The sequence below is a fragment of the Gavialis gangeticus genome, unplaced genomic scaffold, assembly GCF_001723915.1.
Source record: "Gavialis gangeticus isolate Ggan-Ray unplaced genomic scaffold, GavGan_comp1, whole genome shotgun sequence".
Taxonomy (NCBI): Eukaryota; Metazoa; Chordata; order Crocodylia; family Gavialidae; genus Gavialis; species Gavialis gangeticus.
In genome coordinates, this window is record NW_017729019.1 from 5,687,900 (window position 1) to 5,701,454 (window position 13,555).

Genomic DNA, 13,555 nt, shown 5'->3' on the forward strand with positions numbered 1-13,555 from the left:
AAAAAACCTTTTGTTTCGGTGACGACAAAAGGCTTGGGCAGAGCCGCCCCTAGGCTGTGGCGAGTTGGGGCGACCACCCCGGGCCCTGCAGAGCTGGGCAGAGCGGCCACAGGCCCTCCTGCGGGGCCCGCCTGGAGCTGGCAGCTCAGCCCCAGGCCACGGAAGAAGCACAGAGATCCCCCCACCACCACCACCCTTTGCAGGGTACCACAGCCCCACGCAGCATTAAGGGGGCCCCGCATAGGCTGATCTGCCCTGGGCCCCACACCCTCCTAGGGTCAGCTCTGGGCTTGGGTTTGTCCATGCTTTAATAAAATACCACGGGAATTCTGAAATGAAAAAAATGTTTTTAAATAAAAAAAAGGGGGAAAACAATCTTTGGGGACTTTCCATGGTATCACATTCCCAAAGGAACAACTGGCATGGATTCAGGAAATAGTCAGCATTGCTAAGATCTGCATTTGTTGCCTCAAAGAAACTGTGTGAATGGTTTTCCAAGCCAGAGCCGGGAAAGTGTGAGAGTATCTGCAGCTCCTGTTGGGCCTCAGCCCGATTTCCTCACATCAGAAAACTCCACTGAGACTAACTGAGATCTGCACCAGCATCACTGAGATCAGGCTCTGATGCTGGGCCCTGTTTTGAGCTCATTCCTCTTTGGCCAATGCTGCGGGTACAACGGTCTGTTAATTAGCCCCCAGGATGTATCTTACTATAGGATGATCTCCTGGGAGAGTGGGGATGGGCTAGCAGAAAGAGCTTTACGCTACCCCCTTGCAGTCCTTGATATAGGGACAGAAAAAAGGAGGGTAGACATAGAGGCCTGCTTGAGGATACTTTATTACGGAGATTTGGGGCTGCTGTACAGCTCCACAGGAAACCAGAGCCTCACAAGCTGAATTAGGACAGCCCTAATTCTGCTCCACTTTATGCCAGCAATCCCTGTGGCCCCCAACTGCCTGCGTCAGAGCCTGGGGGACACTCAAATTCTATATAGTCTTGTTTGTCCCTCGGCCCCCATTAGGGTAAATGCTTTTTCAGGGATTTTGACAGTAAGTACAATTTAGCAGCCAGCACAGAAGCTCCACTGCTCTCCAGAGCAGGATGTTTGATGAGTGCTGCCCTTACATCTCACTTTCTCTCTGCCCAAGGACCGGGGCGTGAACATCTTTTCAGAGCCCGGAGGAACTGGGACCATCTGGATGGGATGTGATCAGCTTTGTGCTGTCCATGGCATTTGGCCATGCAACTGGGAAGGGAGCAGGGAGGTAGGACATTTCTTTCTATCCGCAGAACAACAGTGGGCAGTAGAGTGGGACGGGGTAGCTGTCGTATGAAAGGAAGCTCGGCAGCGGGCTAGACAAGTGAATAACCAGGCCCCAGACTTGGTGAGCTTTTGCAAGAGCAGGCTAAGGCTCAGAAATATACTGATCCCCAAAACCAGGGGTCAAATCCTTCACCGGGCCCACCCTCTTGGTTTGGAAATAGGGAGAAGACTCCTCCCCTGGGGCAAGGTAGCAAGCTGTGAAGCTGAATATCCAAGGCTGCTTTTGGGCACAACGACTGGGGACTTCTAAAACGATGCAGTATGAATAACAAAAGGGAAAGGAAATATGCATTGATGTTGCTCCTGATGCTACAGGTGCTGATAAGGGGTAAAAGAGTCTGTCCAGTCATTTCATATCTGGTGTAATTAGTGTAGAGTCTGTCGCTCCTGGATAGGCCTCATCAGCCACCTACAGATACAGAGACAGAACAATCATGGAAGATAATCATCCTTGACTGCAAGGGATTGCCAAAGAGAAAGAAGACAGAGTCTGATGTATTCCCACACAAGCATCAGTAGCAATCACTCTCAGACTTTCACTTCAAATAGTATTCCTGGCCCTGAGCTCCCATTCCACTTGGAAAACCTGTCCCAGGAAAGCACGTGGCAAAAGTTTTGCAGTGCACCAAGATTTCTTCAGCAAACACATTCAAGCTAAAATCTCCACAACACGATGCTTTGATTGACGCAATGAAAGATTGAAACAAGATGGTTCAGTGTTTCTAGGATGGCATGGGGGGTGGGGGGGGGATGCAGACTCCCAGTAAAACAGGTCCCCAAAATACTTTATTCTCACAAGAGGCAAGGCTACTCTTTCAAGCTGTTACATTCAGATCTGGTACACCCAGGAGCCGGTCCACTGGAGCCAGTAGAGATGTATCCACTTTACTCGATCTCTTGTTTTTCCTTTTTTGGAGACGTTTCATGAAAACTTGATTAGTACTCCATATTTTTCCAAGTCCTGTTTCTCATAAACTTAGCCCAACAATGCCTCAGAGCAGCTCCTTCCAGCTGACACTCACAACACACACCTCATCGTTTGGCTTGCAGCAAAGAGATGATTGAAACTGCAGAGCCGCACAGTAAGTAACACTCCTTGCAATTTTCTGCTCCCAGGCTCTAGTTACTGCTCCACAGCAGGAGCAGCAGAAATAACGTCATGGCTCGAATCCAGAGCCCCACACAGAAACACATGCCCAAGTTGCGACAAAACCCAGCGATCCTGGATTGGCCTCGTCAGCCATCTTTGGACCCACAAATAAGGCAACCATGAAAGACAATCATCCTCAACTGCGAGGGATTGCCGATGATGGTGTCTAACTTAAGTTACAGGATGCGGGGAAACAATTACTAGGGTGGAAATGATCACAGCCAGCAAAAAATATGCCTAGTCCTATATGCCCAGATCTGCTGGTCATGGTAAAGAATAAGGAAGGATGGCACAAGCAACACCGGACTCATCCAAACATTGCTGCTTATGATAGAAGTAATAACTTAGACGAGTGTTTTTTTCAACCTTCTTTCATTTGTAGGTCCCTAAAAATTTTTTAATAATGATGTGAACCCCTTTGGAAATTTTGAACCAAGGTGTGGACCGGACCCCTATGAATTGTAAGCGTGGGTATTCATTCACATACTTTCGATTGATCAGAGTCATCTTTTGCAGACCCTTTAGACATAGTCTACCGGCCTGCAGGGGTCGGCAGACCACAGATTGAAAACCTCTGACCTAGATACCACATTCATCACTGGGCTAACTCTGATTGCCACCCCCAGTCTGTAGGAGTGTTGTTATGAATGTCAGTGGGCACAAAATTACATACATCAACGCTGAGTGTTTGGAAAATCCCACCAAAGGTCCTTCAGCATCTTCCAGTAGAGTTCAGTGCTGGGGGCAGTATCTGGCTGCTGAATAACAAAGAGGCAGAGGAACCGTAAAGGGCCCCAAGGGAACAGAACTAGGCATAATGAGCTGCAATGAAGTACAGACAACTTGAAGATGAATTTCAGGCAAGACTTGCAGGCAGTAATATCCACCAACTCATTTAACTAGTCCCCTAGGGAAGGAGCTGGAGCCCCAACACACATGGCAGTTTAAATTAGACGGGACAGCCCCTAAGGCAGTAGTCTTTATGGTGGGATTGTCTAAAAAACCTACGGGAGTTTGGCACTGCTGTCCCAAATCGGTGTCTGTTAGGGGCCAGTCCCATGTTAACGGACAAAGGGGGATAGCTATCCATCTTAGGCACTTAATATGGTTCCTCTTTTAGGGGATCAGACTGCCTCACACTATTTAGCATCTATGCTTATCATACCCCCATGTGATGCAACAGTGCTCTATACCCGCGGTGCTCACCCTCCAGCCTGCAGGCCAGATCCAGCCCACAAGGTCATGTCATCTGGCCCGCGGGGCTCTCCACAAGTCCAGAAATATGGCAATGGGGGAGTGACCACAGCATTAACTGCCTGCTGCCAAATTTCGAGACCCGTGGGGAACCCCCCCAGGCCAGAGGACACGGCCCAGCTGTGCTGCGCTAGCCCTTCCAGTCCATGGGGTCGGAGCACCAAGCACCACGGCACTATACAGACATGGACCCAATACACAAGGAAAGGTCACGCTGGGACTCTGTGGCAGACGGTTGATTTGAATTTTGTTTTCCACCTCCAAGTCCAGCAACCTGACAACTGGGCTGTCCTCCCCCCGTCCTAGGTGACCTGCTAATCCTTTCCCCTCCTTTAACTTTTATGAAGCTCTGCAGGTGTCACATGAGCAGATTTCAGTTTCTAGGTCTATTAAAGAGTCACTGATCAGGGACAGCCTGGTCAGCAGCTCTGCAAGCTGATCCAAGGGCAAGGAGGACTGACATGGGGTGACCCCATTCAGCCCCCCTGCACTGAGGCTGGGATAGATTTCCAGGGTTCATTTAGTTAATTGTTTCTCCCCTCCTGCAATAATTGCTGACCGGCTGTTCCCCAGCTTCCCTTCCTAGCTTGCTCCATTACACAACCACAAGAGTCTTACTGCCCTATTGTTTAATCCCTTCTGTGTTTTGGCATCAAACCATTTTTGGTTTGTTTTTCTCCTCCCTCTTCTTGCTGCATCCTGCAGTTACCACAGGCAGATACAATGGCTCCTCACAGCCATTTTTGCATAAGGTTGAACACAGACTTCAGTGAGTACATCTTCATAGTTTTTAAGGCTGGAAATGTCTATGGGGATGATCTAGACTTCCTGCATTACCCAGGCCCAAGGCTGCTCTGAATTAACTCTTGCTTCAGGTGCAATAGTTATGCTTGAACAAAGCCAAACAGCCAGTGATGGGAAAATCTACTGTAAGTTTTAGTAATGGCTAATTACTCTCACAGTTAAGTGTAAGCACTTCTAGATTTTGATCAACTCGCCTCTTAAACTTCTCTTTGAAAACCTAATGCCTGCTCTTCTGCCTCTTAATCAGTCCCATAGCTCTTCTGTGAATTCCCTCCAGTTTTTCCAGGGTTGTTGGCTGCAGCTTCAGTTTTTTTAAACACTCATCTTAAAGCTGTGGATGTGCACTCTCTCAGCAAGACGTAACAGGAGTCCCATTACCTTGCACAACACTGAACTTAGCATCCTGCATGCTTTCTCAAGACACTTTGCAACTGCTTTTCTAAGTCTCTTATTCTGCAGACATTATGATCAAGGCCATTCTTGGCTGACGGCCTGCAGAGTATTTCAAAATATTTAATACTGAAATTGTGCTAGGTGGCATCAAGACAGAAATGGCTTGCATCTTGTGTAGGCTGTGGGCAGGTGTATCTATGAACTGCTTTAAAAGAAGCGTTAGAGTGCTATGAATGAAACAGGGTTAAAGTTGCATTGGCTTTGCTACACTTGAATTGATAAGGAAGCATGTGGACCTAACAGTTACCTTCCCAAAGAGCAAAAATCTGAGGGGTGTGATATATTCCCCATATTTGTCTCTTTTACATAAGCCAAACTATTATTTATGCATGTAGCCTTTATAAGAAACATACTTAACGTGGTCAGCCTCTAAGTCAAACTGAGATTTGCAAAATCAATTGCTTGGTACTGAGAGTAAGTTTGCAACTGCAGATGACTAACATAGTGGAGGGAGAGTGTGCATAGGCCTTCTGTGGTGGGGGGACGAAGTGAGGGAGTCAAACCTGACTGTTTTGCAGCAGAAGAAATCAAGCTGCACTTTATCTTACTACAAAGCCTACAGTGGTTTGATTAGCAAAATAAATTAACACTTACCTATCTAGCAAAAACAACTGCTTTTGAATCCTCTGCAGTCTAGAGCTTGCAAGGTTTATTCTCTCACTCAATATTAAATCACGCTGCATTGCAGCAGCAACAGCTGCTGCTAAATTTGCCAGGCTCTGGAAGTTGCTACTCAGCCTAATCTGATCTAGCTAGAAAATTAACTCATTTGCTTTTTTGGCAATGATAAGCACCTTTGAACTGTCTACCTGCAGGTGAAGGCCCCAGCCCTAGACTTTCCCCATTCACATTACTCAACACAACTACTCAGAGCCTGTATACACCATACGTTCAAACAGGGTCAGCCTCAGACATGCCCTAGTAGCAATCAGGCCCGTTTCTCCTCTCAGATGACAGGCAGCCCATCTGAGTTGCTGTATCCAGTCCCTCTCCTCCTGCTTTCTGCCTTCTCTTGGCCTTCTCAGCTGTTTTCCAGGTTGGCTCCAAGGTAGCTCTTTGCTCTATTTGATTCCCAAGCCTCTGCCTTCTCTACCATCCAACACAGCTCATTTCCACCATGCCCCGAGTTACTTGCTTTATCTCCAGCGTCCCTTGTTGTCTATTGGTTGGGCAGAAATTTTAAATACTTCTGCCTGCTTCTTCCCCATATTTATAGGGGACAGGGCTTTCTCTGAGCCTTGCACAAGCTTAGCTTTGCTGAAAACGTCTATGCCTAACAGGGAACTGTTACTTTCGCACTCAAAGAATCAGAGAAAATTGGCCTAGACTGGATTTTGAGCGGTCTAGTCCACTCCTCTGCCCCAAGATGGGATCAGCCATTCCTGACAGCCATTTGTCTAATCTACTCCTAAATACCTCCGATGGTAGAGGTTGCAGAACCGTCCTAAACAATCTATTCCAGTGTTATTCCTTCCTTATAGTGGACAGTTTTTTTCCCTGATATGAATCTCCCCATTAAAACTTAATCTCAGCACTTCTGGCCCTGTTCCCTGCCAACATGGGGAACAGCTTCATATCGTCCTCACTGCAGGAACTTTTTACGTACTAAAGATGGTGATCACATCTCCTCAGTCTTCTTTTCTCTAAGCACTTTTTCCATCACAGCTGACAAGCCCTCATCCTGGGAGGTCCCCATGTGCATCTTGTCAACCAAGTCATCAGACTCCCACATGGCTCTGCACCTAACCGGCTCCTCTTGCATCTCTCCCACCAGCTTCCTGAAAAAATTACACCAGCAGGCAGCTCTCACACCACGTGGTTTCCCCAGCCAGGCCTGACAGGACCACGGAGGTGGCTTTCTGTGCAAATCAAGGCCAGAACGTGGGTGGAGGAATCCAGGGTCAGGATCCTTATCTGGTCATAAGTCCACGGGGCAGGTGGAGGACAAGACAGCAGCAGAATTAACTTGGGTGATGTGCCCTTTCCCAAGCTTTCTGGTACTGCCTATTTTCCTTAACATCCCTCTCAGAAACCCTCTCTTTGCTGCTCTCTGGGCAGTAAGCAGCTGGCTTTTCAATAGTTTGCCCTAAGTCAGCCCTGTCCCCATGATAAGACACAACAGTGACCAAAAGCAGTACTCAAGGATCAAAGCCCCCACTGCTCACTTATCTCACTTGGAGAATCCAGCCAAACCCACCGAATTATGTCCTCATCTCCCCAGACTAGAGACTCACTCCTCCTTTATCAGACATCCACTCTCTGCTCTACCGAGCTCTCGCTGGTGGGTGACCCACTGACCCCACTTAGGGTACTGATTATAATTGCACTGTGATCAGTGCCAATTTTGCCGCTGGCTTCAAAGGAGACGAAATTAAAAAAAAAAAATTCAAACAGGTTTCTTCCGCTAATGAGAATCTGTTTTAGTTTGTAGTGCTGCAATCTGAAAAACTACAGAGTCCATTGTGTAGCGGGCAGATCCATGGCTCTTATCCAATCCCAACTGAAGCCAACAGAAACACTCACACTGACTTCAAAAGGGCTTTGATCATGACATATTTGTACTGGGATCCACACTGAACCCAGAAGAAGAGCATCTGACAGATGCCCAGAATCCTGCCCAGTGTATAGCTGATGACAAAGGAGCAAATAATTATCCAGGATCAGGTAAGGGGTGGGGAAAGTTAAAGCCTTGTCTGCATGTATCACAGCAGTAATGACCCACTGATGGAGCATTTTAATGACAGCTTCATCTCGTAGGTGCTAAACTAGATCCTCAGGTCAGGGAAACTGGCACAGCTGTAGTGCACCTGAGGGGAGGATGCATCCTTGCATTGTTAGATGTTGCACCCAGAGCTCGTTGCTTGTTGATGGCAAAAACAGTTCCCCATTAATTAGATTGGACACTCCCTTTTCTGCAGCATCACCTACCTGAGAATCTCAAGGAGCATTACAAACTCTAGCAAGTGAGCTGTTCCACCAACCTATCCCAGATTTACATGGGGCCAAAAGAGGTCGTGGCAGAGCTAAGATGAGATCCCAATATCCTGATGCCTTAGCAGCACTTTTGCCACTGGACAACCCTCATCTCCATGGGCTTGCCTGGCACTTGTTGAGTCTCATTTTACTACCATCCACCCCTCTCCTCTACTCTTTCATGATCTATTTCTCACTCCACTCTGATTTCACTGAGGTGTGCTATGCTATCCCTCTTGGCTCGGTATCAACAGGGAATCTGATCATTGTGCCCTCCCTGCATCCCCTTGGTCACTTATACATACACTCAGTAATAGCACTAGACCCACACTGACCCTGGTGGGGATCCACTCCACACCTCTTCTCTTCCCAACTTGACACTGAACCATTAATAATTTCTGTCTGCTGCCAACCGCATCACCACCGCCGAGGTTCTCGTGATCCTAACCACGTCACTCCGGCTCCTGCATAGGAATATCACATGGAGCTGCCTTGCTGAAATCAAGCTGTACTATGCCAGTAATATAAAACCCTCCTTTGCCATCACGTCCTGCCACCACAGCACACATCTACCCTTGCTCTTACACCTGGTCTGTGAAAAACTGACCCAGGAAAGATTTGCCTAGTCCCAAATTGTAAGATCCATCCCAGAACCTGTACACACTGCCTGTCTGACTTTGCCAACTCATAGGCCTCCTGCATGGTCACGTCTGGCTGGTGTGGAGGATGCAGGCACATAGCACAGGTTGCATTTGACCTCAGCTAACAGAACATGCTCAGATACCTCCCAGGCTATGATCTGAAACATTGCATAAATGGAGATTAGGCACAAAGAATTTCCATGGGTTGCACTCTTAAAGTATAGGTGTTAGTCCTGACTGATGGAAATAAAAAAAGGGGCACCAATGGATAGAGTAAAGTAAGGAGGAAGAAAGGGAAAGGCAGCAGGGATGAGGTAGGAGGAGGGGGAATGAGGATGGGGAAAATGTACAATGGGAGAAATTTCAGTGCTCTCTTTCAGGCTGCTCATGAGACTCGAGCCTCTGAGCTTACTGAGATTGTAAATCTGCAGTGCTGTGATGGATCAAAGTGCTGATCACAGGAGTAACCAGACCAAATTAGATCAGACCAAGCATCCATCAAGCTCCTATCCTGACTCTGACCATGACCTGCACCTGTTTAAGGAAGCTGCAAGAAACCCCTTCATAGCTAAAACCCCTCTGACATACCAGACCAGTCAAAGCCTGCTATGTATTAGCATTCATCACGCAGCGGGATGCTACTCTGCAGAGGAAAGTGGGGTTGGTGGTTAGAAGTGGGACAAGGGAACTGCGTCTCTTGTATTCTCTGTTTCCAGCTCTGCCCCTGATAGAGGCCATTCCCAAACACAGCAGAGGAAGGGGATTGCAGATGTCCCTGCACATGCCTGCTTCTAAGTCTCTAGTGCTGCAGTCTGAAGAGTTTGCATCTCGGTTTCAATAATTCAGAGTCACAAACAGCGTGATAACAGCACTCTCATGAAGGCGGCTGTGACATGCCTCGTAATGAGGGGCAGCTGAGAGTTATGCGTCCCAGATGTCACTGCGCAGTGGCGTGCTTTTGAATTGACAATAATTGGGCTGCTGAGTGATGGCTGTGACATGGAGAAGGCGCCTGCTCTTGAAGACAAAGACAAAAATTCTCCATGGACTTCAATAGCAGCAGAATCAGGCCCCATCTCTTTCTGGCAGCCTAGGTGATTTCCGGGCAAACAAAGACATATGCCCATTAGTAAAATATTGCTGAGTCAGGCTCTTCACATTTTTTAAGTGGCATTTTAACCTCTGTGGCATTCAAGGGCTCCTCCTCCTCTTCTGCAACTGATTTCAATTTAGAAAGCTGAGGAGCTGGACCCTGTTAGTTCTTAGCTATAGTGCAGGGGCTCAGCTCCTCTGAAAAGTCAGGCTCAAAGGGTCTCCAAATACGCATTCAAATACTGAGGCAGTGGTCTTAAAAATCTGTCTATTATTTGCGTCATGGTGGTGCCCTGGGGCCCCAATATGGGCCAGTGCTCCATTGTGCTCAGCCCTGTACAGACCTATAGAAAAAGAGATTCTGTACCCGGAAGAGTCTAAAATCTAACTCTACAAGAAAGACAAAGATGTATAATCATGCTCCTTGTTTAAAGCACATGCTATCAGCAGAGCTCAAAGCACTTTACAGGAAGGTCAGTATCCTTTCCCCCAGTTTATACATGGGGGGAAACTGAAGCACAAAGAGCTCCATAGCAGCCTGATGACACAGCCAGGAATGCAAGCCTCATCTCCTGACCTCCTGCCCACTGCTCCGTCCACTGGACAATGCTGCCTTCCTCACTTAAGCTACTGAAACAAAGAGAGACAAAAGACCTGATCTGAAGCCTATAGGAATCTGAGGGTATCAGATCCAAGCCTAAATCATTTGCTTCAACTCACGCAGGACACATTTGGTAAAGTCACAAGTGGGACCCCCAGCTCCTGAAAGCAAGTGCATGAATATTCCTCTTTGGGCACGTCTATACATGAATTTAAGTTACTATATTTAATGTGCATTAAGCAATTTTTGACAGGCGTCTATACATGCAGGGACTTGGCATTAATGTTAGTCCCAAGCTCCTGGAGTTGGCACTGAAGTTTGTCCCAAGTCCCTGCAGCCTTGCCACGTGCCCCTGTGGCCACCAGGAGAGCTCTAGCCTCCAGCCACATGGCTGCCAGCACTTGGCAGCCATGTTGAAGCCAGAGCCAGCTGCCAGCACCTGGCAACCATCTGGGAACCTCTGATCCCTGGCCAACCCCTTCCCTGCCCAGAAATCACGTGCCCAGTGCAGGGGCAGCATGCAGCAGCTCCCTCCTTGCCCACCCTGCTTCCTGGCACCAGGAGTGCTCCAGCCCCTGCTCCTGCCAATGACACCCAGCACCCTGCACTCCTGATGGCCCTGCTGCCCCTCCCCACCCAGGCCCCAGGATAGCCACACACCCACAAGCAGGGGCCAGGGCACTGGCTGTGGGAGGCCCTGCCCGAACCCCTCCTCCTGCACTCCATGGTCCAGCCCACCTGCCCTGCTGCCCGCACATCCCCAACCCTCTGTCCAGCACCACTCTCAGGGCACACACATGGGTGAAGCAAAAAAACTTTATTACCTGCACAACACCCACCCCCATCCCTCCCCCCTCAACCAACAGGGCCCCTCCAGCACCCTCTCCACCCACTGACAATAAAAACAACCACTTACATGTGGGGAACTATATACAAGGGGAAAACTATTTACAATATTTTAGGTGTTCAAGCCCCAGAGTAGGGGGCTATGAGGAGGGGCCTAAGGGGCAGGTGCCCAGCACCCCAGCCCCTGGATGTTCCCTGGTACTGGGCTTAGGCCAATCTCCTAGTGGCAGGGCAGACCCAGCACTAAAGTTACTGCTGGGTCACATCTATACAAGCATTAATGCGCATTAACTAATCTCACTTAAGCTTGATACTTGCATTTGCAGGTATCAAATTTAGGCACAATTAGCCTAAGTTAATGGGCATTAAGGGCTGGAACATGTAGAGATGTGCCCACAATGCACATTAACATAGGCTATAGCACATTAACACATCTTGTGTAAATGCACCCACCCAGATGCACCCACAAAACCCATTTTTGTGGGAGAAGCAGTATACGCTTGCCTGCCTAGTCAGGTCACTTCTTACCTGGCAATTCATCATAAGCTGGCTAGATGCCAGCAAGCAGCCATGCAAAAGAACACACAAGACAAGGTGATAATTACCCTGAAGAATGAACTCCTCTTTGTGCTGGTGAAACGTCCAATCAGTCAGGCTCTAAACAAGCAGGCAGAAGCTTGACGGATCAAGGGCAAAATGTGCAGACTTGCCTGCATACAATTTGATGGTCAAATCTATCTTCAGGCACTTGAACAAGCAGCTCGGGTTTTAGAGGTTCTGATCACCTCCACAATTCACCGGAAGACGAGGACCCTAAAAATCATTCTCCTTATTTGAATACCTGAGTACAGATATAATTGTCTGATTCCAGTCCTTCCACTTGACCCATTGCTGCCCCCATTCTCTTGCTCTGTCCAAGTGAGTCCCACTGCATTTTTAAATTCCACTTTGATCACATACAACCGAAGTCTCAGATGCGCAGGCACAAAAATCAGCCGTTTTGGATTTGTTGAGCCTGACTCTGCCCTCGCTCAGGCATACAGCTGTGCAAAACTAGCACGGGATCAAAATCAGGCCTGTTGCCCTTCAGTATTACAGAAATGGGACATTTAGCCAGCATGGCCTGCAGATTTGCCCACCGCACCATTATATCGTTGTACTAACCTGGCATATAGACCTTCTAATTTAAATGAAGTTTTCAGAGGGTGCTTCTGGTGGGAGAGAAAGCTTAGCTGGGAGAACCGGGTTCAATTTTTTGAGTTGCCCCAGATTCTAGGTGCATCTACATGTGTGCTTTACTGCGGAGTTGAGTAATTAGCTCCACAGCAAAGCATCACTGTCTACATGTGTGCTACTATTAGGGCACAGTAAATTAATTAAGTCCACTGTAAGATAGTAGTATCAGGGACAGTACTATCTTATGGCAGAGTCAGTTGCTACCCCAAAACACATTTGTAGATGGTGACAGGAGCTGCTGGGGGCATGAGGGTGTTAAAGTGCAGGGACTGCCTGCCACGTGGCTCCACACTTTACAACTCTCATTCCCTAGCCAGCCCCTTGACTGCCTGATGCTGTACCCCAGAACCTGGGGCTGAACCCCTCCACTGAGCCTGCTGCCAGCCCAGGGCTTCTCTACCCTGGCTCAAACTGCTGCTCTCCCATGTGCACATGTAAATGCTGCACCCAGGAGCACTTAACTCCAGCATGAAATGCACCAGAGTTTATCATATCACCTTAATGGCACGTGCAGATTCACCCTCTCTCTATGACTTTGAGAAAATTTGGGAACAAGTGCAGGCTGCCATGCTGCACTGGAGGAGCCATCGTGATATATGTCCTGCTCAGTACACCTCCCTGGGGTCTAAATTGCCTTATTTATGGATTCAACATGTTCAACATGCATGGAGTGGGAGCAGGTGAGTAGGGTGTGCTTTACCACAGCACTCATGGATGTGATTCAAGCTTGTATAGACACACCCCAAGTCTCTTTGGCCACCAGACTCTCTCTCTCTAGTGGGGAAAACACCAACACAGTTCTATTATTAGATAAATGCAGCATAATTCTCTCGCAGCAGGAAGGAGGTCATTATTATTTACACTACAGTAACACTCAAAGATCCACAACAGATATCAGGGCCTAACTGTGCTGGGTGCTTTACAGATACAGCAAGGGAAAGCCACTGTCCCACTGGTCTTCTCATCTAACTAGATAAGACAAACTGTGGGAGAAAGGAAGCAGTCAAAGCCAGGCACAACCAGAGATGATCGTTAACTCTGGTGCTGCCTTGTGAGATCGATTCCCACATAGGGGTAAAGCCAGAGCTGTAAAGCTAATAAGCTTCTAAGCTTTCCAGTTTTTACCTGCACATTTCAGTTTATGGCCAGATATTGAATCTGCCCTGAAACATGCCCCAGAG

At 48.0% G+C, this 13,555-nt stretch overlaps 1 long non-coding RNA gene across 1 annotated transcript in view; it reads right to left on the reverse strand.

The window, feature by feature from the left end:
• LOC109295196 overlaps nt 1-5,785 on the reverse strand; it is a 16,210-nt gene extending 10,425 nt beyond the window's left edge. The window contains exon 1 of the long non-coding RNA XR_002096688.1: nt 5,580-5,785. This is a non-coding gene — a long non-coding RNA (uncharacterized LOC109295196). The remainder of the gene's footprint in view (nt 1-5,579) is intronic.
• Nucleotides 5,786-13,555: the final 7,770 nt, after the last annotated feature.